This window comes from Heptranchias perlo, unplaced genomic scaffold (genome assembly GCF_035084215.1).
Source record: "Heptranchias perlo isolate sHepPer1 unplaced genomic scaffold, sHepPer1.hap1 HAP1_SCAFFOLD_50, whole genome shotgun sequence".
Classification (NCBI taxonomy): domain Eukaryota; kingdom Metazoa; phylum Chordata; class Chondrichthyes; order Hexanchiformes; family Hexanchidae; genus Heptranchias; species Heptranchias perlo.
Genome location: NW_027139516.1, coordinates 7,499,843 through 7,509,359, shown reverse-complemented (window position 1 = coordinate 7,509,359; position 9,517 = coordinate 7,499,843). Strand labels below are relative to the sequence as shown.

Sequence of the window (9,517 nt, the reverse complement as noted above, 5' to 3'; positions counted from 1 at the left end):
GAGGTGCTGTACTTGTTTGAGGAACACTATTAGTTTGAGGTGCTGTATTTGTTTGAGGAACACTATTAGTTTGAGGTGCTGTATTTGTTTGAGGAACACTATTAGTTTGAGGTGCTGTATTTGTTTGAGGAACACTATTAGTTTGAGGTGCTGTATTTGTTTGAGGTACACTATTAGTTTGAGGTGCTGGATTTGTTTGTGGAACACTATTAGGTTGACGTGCTGTATTAGTTTGAGGCACTGCATTAATTCGAGGTACTGTATTAGTTTGAGGAAAGCTATTACTTTGAGGTGCTGTATTGTTTGAGGTACTCTATTAGTTTGAAGTGCTGTATTTGTTTGAGGTACTGTATTAATCGGAGATATGGTATTAGTTTGAGGTACTGTATTAATTTGAGGTACTGTATTTGTTTGAGATACTGTATTAATTCGATGTACAGTATTAGTTTGAGGTGCTGTATTCGATTAAGATGCTGTACTAATTTGAGGTACTACATTAGTTTGAGGTACTATATCAGTTTGAGGTGTTGTATCAGTTTGAGGTGCTGTATTAGTTTGAGGTGCTGTATCAGTTTGAGGGGCTGTATCAGTTTGAGGTGCTGTATTAGTTTGAGGTGCTGTATTAGTTTGCGATACTGTATTAGCTTGAGGTGCTGTATTAGTTTGAGGTACTGTATTAGTTTGAGATACTGTATGAGCTTGAGGTGCTATATTACTTTGAGGTGTTGTAGTAGTTTTGTGGTATTGAATTAGTTTCAGATTCTGTATCAATTTGAGGTGCTGTATTAGATTAAGGTGTTGTATTCGTTTGATGTGCTCTATTAATTTGAGGTACTTTATTAGTTTGAGATGCTATATTAGATTGAGATGCTGTATTAGTTTGAGGTATTATATTAGTTTCAGGTTCTGTATCGATTTGAGGTACTGTATTAGTTTAAGGTGTTGTATTTGTTTGAGGTACGGTATTAGTTTGAGGTACTGTTTAATTTGAGAAGCTCTATCAGTTTGAGGTGTTATATTAGTTTTGGGTAGCTGTATTGTCAGGAAAGATTTAGTCTTTATATTGAAGTAATATTAACCTTTAACTTTTGCTTCTTAGGTAAGGAACTATAAATCTCTTTTGGGAGAATGAAACTGCAAACATAAGACGGATTTGCTTCATTTTATATGCATGCATATGGTTAATAGTAGATTCTGAAGTCCAGAAACTCTTGGATTGTAGCTGATATCATAATACTCGTAAGTTTAATTATCCTTTTGATATAAACAATTCTCTGACAATCATAACAAGGCCTTTAAATCATTCAGAGCTGGTGTGTATGTGTGTCAGACAGCATTGTGTGCTATTCGTCTTACCAGCTTCACAGGGAAGCAGGAGAGGTGTGACATCTGTATGATTGATCCGTATCATTCCAAGCTGATGCAGCGGGAAAGGGCTGTACTGATGAGAGATAAACACCATTCTGCTTTCTGGTCAATGGGCAAGGCCATATGGTTCAACTAACAAGTTAAAAAGTTATAGTGATAATTAATGCCTGAAGCAGAACACCTGGCTGTGCGGAAGGAGCCTGCTTGCACCACAAGGCTGCATCTAGTGGAGGAGTGTAGTTCGGTGATGAGGGAAGTGAAACTCTGATAACATGGAAAATGCTGGAAACCCTCAGCAGGTCAGGCAGCATCTGTGGAGAGAGAAACAGAGTTAATGTTTCAGGTCAATGACCTTTCATCAAAACCAAGTTGGGCAGCTGTGTTAGGTAATAGTATGAAACAGAGGAATTGTTTCACTCATGTGGGGTGATTGGGTACTTTTCAGTCTTTGAAGTTCAAGATCAAAAGTAAAATAAGGGCTCCTCCGGGATTTGAACCAGGACCTCTTATATATTTGGATTAATAACCACAAAGCGAGAATCAACCCCTGGATGAACCAGCCCACGGATACAAAACAATGCTGTGCCAGCTATCGTAAAACACTTTTTGGTGGCTATCCTTGATGAGCAATTATGAGGACAGGTTGCAAAGACCAGACTTGCATTCCCTTGAGTATAGAATATTAAGGGGTGATCTAATTGAGGTGTTTAAGATGATTAAAGGATTTGACAGGGCAGATAGAGACTATTTCCACTGGTGGGGAGAGTCCAGAACAAGGGGGTGTCACCTTAAAATTAGAGCTTGGCCGTTCAGGGGTGATGTCAGGAAGCACTTCTTCACACAAAGGGGAGTGGAAATCTGGAACTCTCTCCCCCAAAAAGCTACAGAGGCTTGGGTCAATTGAAAATTTCAAAACTGAGATTGATAGATTTTGGGGCTAATTCGGGAGTTTAATGACTTTGACATTTTTTCCCTGTGACTAGTATAGTTTCGATCGATGAAATGTTCGTGAAGAGTCAGTGTAAAGAGAGTCAGCAGTTCATGTTTTCCCTCGACACTTCCTTCAGACCTGAGACCGAAACGTTTGTCGTTTCCGTAGTGTAGCGGTTATCATGTTCACCAGTTACACGCAGAAAGTTCCCGATTTGATCTCGGAGGGAAGCATTTTGTTGGGATTTGCTCCCCATAAACCTCCAGGGTCGAGTTTCTTCAAGTGTGAAAGGGGATACAAACCTTTTTAAATTTAACAGCGGCTGCACCGGATTCCTGGTATAATAAGCACGAAACATTTTTAAGCAGACTCCTAAAATACATAATGGAAAATGGGAAGGGATAAAAGTTCATGAAATGCAAAGCGCAAAGATTTATTAACGTTTCAATTGTCAGTTCGCAAACAAGTTAGCATTTCCTTCAGTGTGTAACAGAACGTATGAATGGTGATTGAAAAGAACAATAAGTGTCTCACAGACTTGAATTATTTTTGTGCAATGAACTATTCCCAACCACAAGGGAACACTGCATCAATCATATATATTTAAGTAAGTAATAAGTATATATAAATATATAACCTATGCCATCAGTTAACCTCGTGGCGCAACGGTAGCGCATCTGACGCCAAATCAGAAAGCTGCGTGTCCAAATCACGTCGAAGTTACTATTTATCTTACCATTCATAGGAGCCTGGATAATTTCGGAATTAATGCTTTTTAACAATAAACGGAACTTTGGTCACTAGTTCTGCGGTGCCAGGGAGGGAAGCGTCTTTTCAAAATAAACTGCTGGTAGCGGTGAGCAAGTTTAGGCACAGCAGGTGTTGGGACAAGTGAGTGAACCGTCTTAGTTCAGTTGGTTGTTGCTTTAACGCCCGGGTGCTTGATTCTGACACATTGATGGGCCCGACAGACAAGGAAGTAGCAGTTTCCTCAGGCTTGGCTAGCTCAGTCGGTAGAGGCATTCACCTCAGGATCGTGGGTGCTAGTTTCAACTTTTACGCTGCACTCATGAGCGGACCCCAGCGCTCCATTTTCGCTGAAATGGAGAATTTCTCCGCCACCTTTTTCTTGATATCACAATTGCTGGCGTGGGAGTGAAAACGGCCCTCCGCTTCACTGTGAGTGCAAGAGACAAGTCTGTCGGTGCCGCGCGGCGTCCAATGAATGACAAAACTTTGAAAGAAGAGTTAGTGATTCAGGTGCACAAACCTCGCTGGTGGATAAGAGATTTTTTTGTCAGAGGTTCGAGCCTTGCCTTCATCTCTTGCCCTTTGCAAGGCACTTTTTCCGGTTTAATTGTACAAACTGGGTGAGTTGGTGATCGGGGGTACTGCAAGAGATTCAGCGGCCCCGGGTGAGACACAGAAAAATCCGCCCAAGCCCTGTCCCAATGTACGTTTGTGGAAGTATGCACGGGAGGGGACGGTGTGATGTTCCAGTCAAATCCCCTGTCCGGGAACGCCTCGATTTTAAAATTCTCATCCTTGCTTTCAAATCCCACCATGGCCCTCGCCCCACTATACATCTGTAACCTACAACCCTCCCAGATCATGTGGCTACAAGGGCAGGTCAGAGGATCGGTATTCTGCGGCGAGTGACTCACCTCCTGACTCCCCAAAGCCTTTCCACCATTTACAAGGCACAAGTCAGGAGTGGATGATTGCAGCTCCAACAACACTCAAGAAGGTCGACACCATCCAAGATAAAGCAGCCCGCTTGATTGGCACCCCATCCACCACCCTAAACATTCACTCCCTTCACCACTGGCGCACTGTGGCTGCAGTGTGTACCATCCACAGGATGCACTGCAGCTGCAGCAACTCGCCAAGGCTTCTTCGACAGCACCTCCCAAACACGCGACCTCTACCACCTAGAAGGACAAGGGCAGCAGGCACATGGGTACACCACCAACTGCGCGTTCGCCTCCAAGTCACACACCATCCAGACTTGGAAATATATCGGCCGTTCCTTCATCGTCGCTGGAACTCACTACATAACAGCACACGGACTGCATCGGTTCAAGAAGGCGCCTCAACACCACCTTCTCAAGGGCAATTAGGGATGGGCACTAAATGCCGGCCTCGCCAACGACATCCACATCCCATGAACAAATAAAAACAATATCTGTGCTCCTCCAATTCTGGCCTCTTGCGCATCCCCGATTTTAATCACTCCACCATTGGCGGCTGTGCCTTCAGCTGCCGAGGCCCAAAGCTCTGGAATTCCCTCCCTAAACCTCTCCGCCTCTCTCTCCTTCAACACATACCTTAAAACCTACCTCTTCGACTCAGCTTTTGGTCACCTGTCCCAATATCTCCTTATGTGGCTTCGTGTCATGTTTTGTTTAATAACGCTCCAGTGAAGCACCTTGTGACGTTTTACTACGTTAAAGGCGCTATATAAATGCAGGTTGTATCCTCTGCTTATCGACTCTCCTGCCAATGGAAACAGCTTCTCCCCATCCATTCTATCAAAATCCCCTCATAATTTCAACACCTCTATTAAATCTCCCCTTCACCTCTTTTTGCTCGAAGGTGAACAATCCCAGCTTGTCCAGTCTCTCCACATAACCCATCCCCGGACACGCTTAGGGAAACGGAATTGGAGACGAATAAAGGACAGACCAGACAGGCGGCCAAGACGCAGCTGAGTCGGCATGTCCCCCTGGAACAGGTACTCTGATGTTGCATTTGAAATTAAGAGGTCGGAGCCATTTGAAGCGCTCCCAGTTACTGCAGATCAGGGATCAAAACCTGACATCAGCGCAAGAACGCTCACAACACTTTTTCTTTATTTCTTCATGGGATGTGGGCGTCGCGTCGCTGGCGAGGCCGACATTTATTGCCCATCCCCAATTGCCCTTGTGAAGGTGGTGGTGAGCCGCCTCCTTGAACCGCTGCAGTCAGTGTGGTGAAGGTTCTCCCACAGTCCAAAGAACTGACAGAAAAAGCACCGGTGGGCGCGCAGGTTGCAGGAGAGCTGGTTGGCGGTGATATCGATGCTGTGAGCGAGACCAGACCGTTTCCATGTTTCCACAAGCAATGTCCCATCCTTTATTTCTGGAAAAGTAACACTGATCGTGGTCAATTGCATTTCTGTGGCTGCAGCATGTAACTTTGGCTCGGTGACACGCTGCTTTGTGCATCTTGCGGATTGTCTCTGTGACGTAATTAGTTAGCGCGTTCGGCTGTTAATCGAAAGGTTGGTGGTTCGAGCCCACCCAGGGACGAAAATTGCACTTTTTTTCTTCCCACTTTCGGATTCATTGCCTCATTCTGATAGCACTGAAGCCGGTGCCAGGTTTTAATTCCTGATCTGCAGTAAATGGGAGCACTTTAAATGACTCCGATCTCTTAATCTCATTTCAAGTTTTCTAATGTGTGAATTGTCTGCAAGAAAACACTCTGTGAACAACGTCATCTGAGCATGCCTGATTCGCCATAATTTGCACTGCTGTCGGATATCAGGCACATGAAAAAAACAGTGAAATGTCTGTGTGAGCGCGATGCTCTGGGATTCCCTGCCTGACCATCGTCACCTATCCTTCTCTGCAGCCTTCCGAAATACAGCGCAGTAAATGTATCTCTGTGAAATGAGCTCCTGGATAATGATACGGAAATTAGTTTGGCTGAGGGTTTATGTCCCTAACACGGAGCTTGAGCCGTCAGGTTTCCGTAGTGTTGTGGTTATCACGTTCGCCTCACACGTAAAAGGTCCTTGGTTCGAAACCAGGCGGCAGCATTTTAAAACATTGTTCCCATTAAAAATGAGTGAATATTTAACGATTCATACTGCTGATTCAATGTGAACAAAGTCCATATCTCCCAGCCCTGTTATTGCAGTTCGCTGCAAGCAGGCAACGAAAGCCAGTGCATTTGGGGGTGAAGGCTGCTTCCAATCCTGTCTCACACCCCGTGGGACCTGGCGGAGATTTGATAAACCCAATCTGTTCAACCAAGGTGGGATAAATGAATCGGTGTTTGAGAAACATTCATATGTGTAATAAAAATCCAGGACTCCAGATCAAAAGGCTGCGTGTTCACATCACATCGGGGTCAGTGTTTCTTTCACCGCTCACATGACACTGGATAATCCCAGAATGAAGGTTTTAATTGCTTTTTCAACAAAAAGAAACAGAAGTTTGGTCAAAACCCTGACTCAGTGCCTACCCAGTGGCAGGGAGGGAAGCGACTAATACTCTCGTTTATTTCATGCAACAAACTGACACGAATACTGGTATTGATTCAAAATCGACCTGCAGATGGACACACAGAAAAAAGACAGCCACAGAAACAGACAGCAACTACTTGCATATATCTATAGCGCCTTTAACGAGGTTAGACGATTTTAGCTCGGTAAACTTGCTTCAGCACTCTGAAATGTACTTGTCCATCCTTCAGAGGTGACGGGAAATATATTTTTTGCCTTTCGAAAAAAGACGCGAAAAGCAGAGACATGTTTTGTTTTCAACACGGCTGGTGAAATGGCCGGACTATCATAAATTAGGAGTCGCCTTTGAAACATTTAAAGGCGACGACCTAAAAATCACATGGTGCAAATTAAAAATCAAGGTTACGATTTATTTAGGTCTGAAAGAAATAACAACAAACATATCAGTCAGCGTCCGTAGTGAGACGGTGTCGAACTTGTTTGCTGCGAAATTCACCGCTGGGCTAAAGCTGACGCCGTTTAAGGGACGCGAACCCACTCAATGTCAAGGATGGGTTCATAACCATCAGGACCCGTCAATGTCAAACACCTCCTTTCTTGTTCAATAGAGGGAGCAGAGGCGTGTACATCATCAGACGCCAGCAACTTTAAGAAATGGAACAGATAAAGGCACAGATGCAAGTTCCAAATCTTTTCAATGCAAAGTTATTTCACTTTATTTAAAGTGCCGTGAGGCTGAAAACGGGTCCCAGGTGATTGGCGTTCACTCGTGACTTGTTTTTCAGTGTTTGTCCATCAGGTTTGCAATTCAATTTGTATTGGATATTGAAGATATTTCAGGATGATTGCACAACATACCATGTGTAAAGCAACCATCTTGATAACTTCAATCATCACACACTCTACATCGACGCTGCAGAGGCCCCAGCACCCCTTTCAATATTGTTTTTCTTAACTCACAGTTTTCAAAAGGGAATTGGATAAACGCTTGAATGGAAACTTTTTCAGGGCTATGGGGAAACAGCAGGCGAGAGGGACGACCTGGACAGCTCTTTCAGAGAGCTGGCACACGCACGATGGGCAGAGAGAAACTATTTCCGCTGGTCGAGGATTCTAGGACTTGGGGGCACAGTCTAAAAAATAGAGGCAGACCTTTCAGGAGTGAGATTAGAAAACACTTCTACATACAAAGGCTATGTTCCGATGCTCCTATGTTCCTATGATATTATTAATATAGAATTCCGACAGGCATTTGATAAGTTGCCACACAAGAGACTGTTGGCAAAAATGAAAGCGCATGGAACTTGAGGCAACGTATTGACATGGGTAGAGAATTGGTTAGGAGATAGGAGACAGAGAGTAGTGGTAATGGGTACATACTCCAATTGGCAGGATTGGACCAGTGGTGTCCCCCAGGGATCTGTAACTGGGGTCTCAGCTTGTCACCATATTTATCAATGACTTTGATGAAGGAATAGAGAGTCGTATATCCAAGTTTGCTGATGACACTAAGTTAGGTGGGACAGTGAGTCGTGTGGATGCGATTGGAAAGTTGCAAAGGGACATTGATAGATTAAGTGAGTGGGCAAAACTATGGCAGATGGAGTTCAATGTGGGGTAATCCACTTTGGACCGATGTTCAGGGTATTTTCCAAATGGTAAGAAGCTCGGAACTGTGGAGAAGCAGAGAGAATTAACGGTTCTTTTGCATAAATCAGTAAAAGCTAACGGACGGGTCCAAAAATAATTTAAAAGGCGAACGGAATGTTAGCCTTTATCTCAGGGGGCTGGAATATGAAGAAGTGGAAGTTATGTTCCAGTTATATAAAGCTCTGGTTGGACTGCGTCTGGAGTAACTGCGTTCAGTTTTGGACACTGCACCTCAGGAAGGATAGATTGGCCTTGGAGCGGGTGCAGAGCAGATTCACCAGAATGTTACCGGGGCTAAAAAGGTTAATTTATGAGGACAGGCTGCATCGACCGGGCTCATATTCCCTCGAGTATAGAAGATTGAGGGGCGGTCTGAGCGAGGTGTTTAACATGTTTAAATGATTCGATAGAATTGAGATAGAGAATCAATTTCCTCTGGGGAATCAAGAACGAGGGGGACATAACCTTAAAATTAGAACCATGCCATTCAGGTTCGAAATCAGGAAGCACTTTTTTACACAAAGGGCAGTAGAAGTCTGGAACTCTGTCCTCCAAAAGACTGTGGATGCTGGGGGTCAATTGAAGCTTTCAAGACTGAGATCGATCGATTTTGTTGGGTAAGGGTATCGAGGGATAGGGAGAAAGGCGGGGAAATGAAGTTGAGGAACAGATCATCTATGATCTAATTGAAGGGCGGAACAGGTTCAAGGGGCTGAATGGCCTCCTCCTATTCCCAATGGAAATGTTGAGAATATGGTTTGTTGAGGCTGTGACGTCAGGGTCAACCCTGTCCAAACAAGGCAGGTCACATTTGGGAGTTTAATAACTTTGAAATGAACATAACTGGAACATAACTTCCACTTCTTTATATTCCCGCCCCCTGAGATAAAGCCGAACATTCCGTTAGCCTTTTAAATTATTCTTTTGTGACTTGTGCAACTTCGATCAATTGAATAGTTGTGAAAGAGAATCAATGCAGTCATTCGAACTTCTGGCTGATAACCAAAACCGAAGTTTCTCTAGTGTAGCGGTTGTCAGGTTCGCTTTACACGTGAAAAGTCCACGGTTCAATCTCGGACAGCCGCATTATGTTGGGGCAAATTTATTTTTTCTCTGTGAAATAGCCGGTCCTGTTAAATTTAACACAAATTCGTGGTCTCACGAGCACTGAACATTATAAACCGAGCCCTTAAAAATACAGTGTGTAAAATGAGAAGGGATAAAAAGTTCATCGCACAAAATAAATTATTAAAGTTTTCCAACTTCCCTCAGTAGCCTTTCATTCTGGAAAATAACGTTATCGGTTAATTAATGGTGATGAAAACAATGATTGTTTT

The 9,517-nt window shown here is 43.7% G+C and overlaps 1 non-coding gene across 1 annotated transcript; it reads left to right on the top strand.

The window, feature by feature from the left end:
- Positions 1–5,515: 5,515 nt before the first annotated feature.
- Positions 5,516–5,589, top strand: trnan-guu (transfer RNA asparagine (anticodon GUU)). The gene has a single exon. It is a non-coding gene; the product is annotated as a tRNA-Asn (tRNA).
- Positions 5,590–9,517: the final 3,928 nt, after the last annotated feature.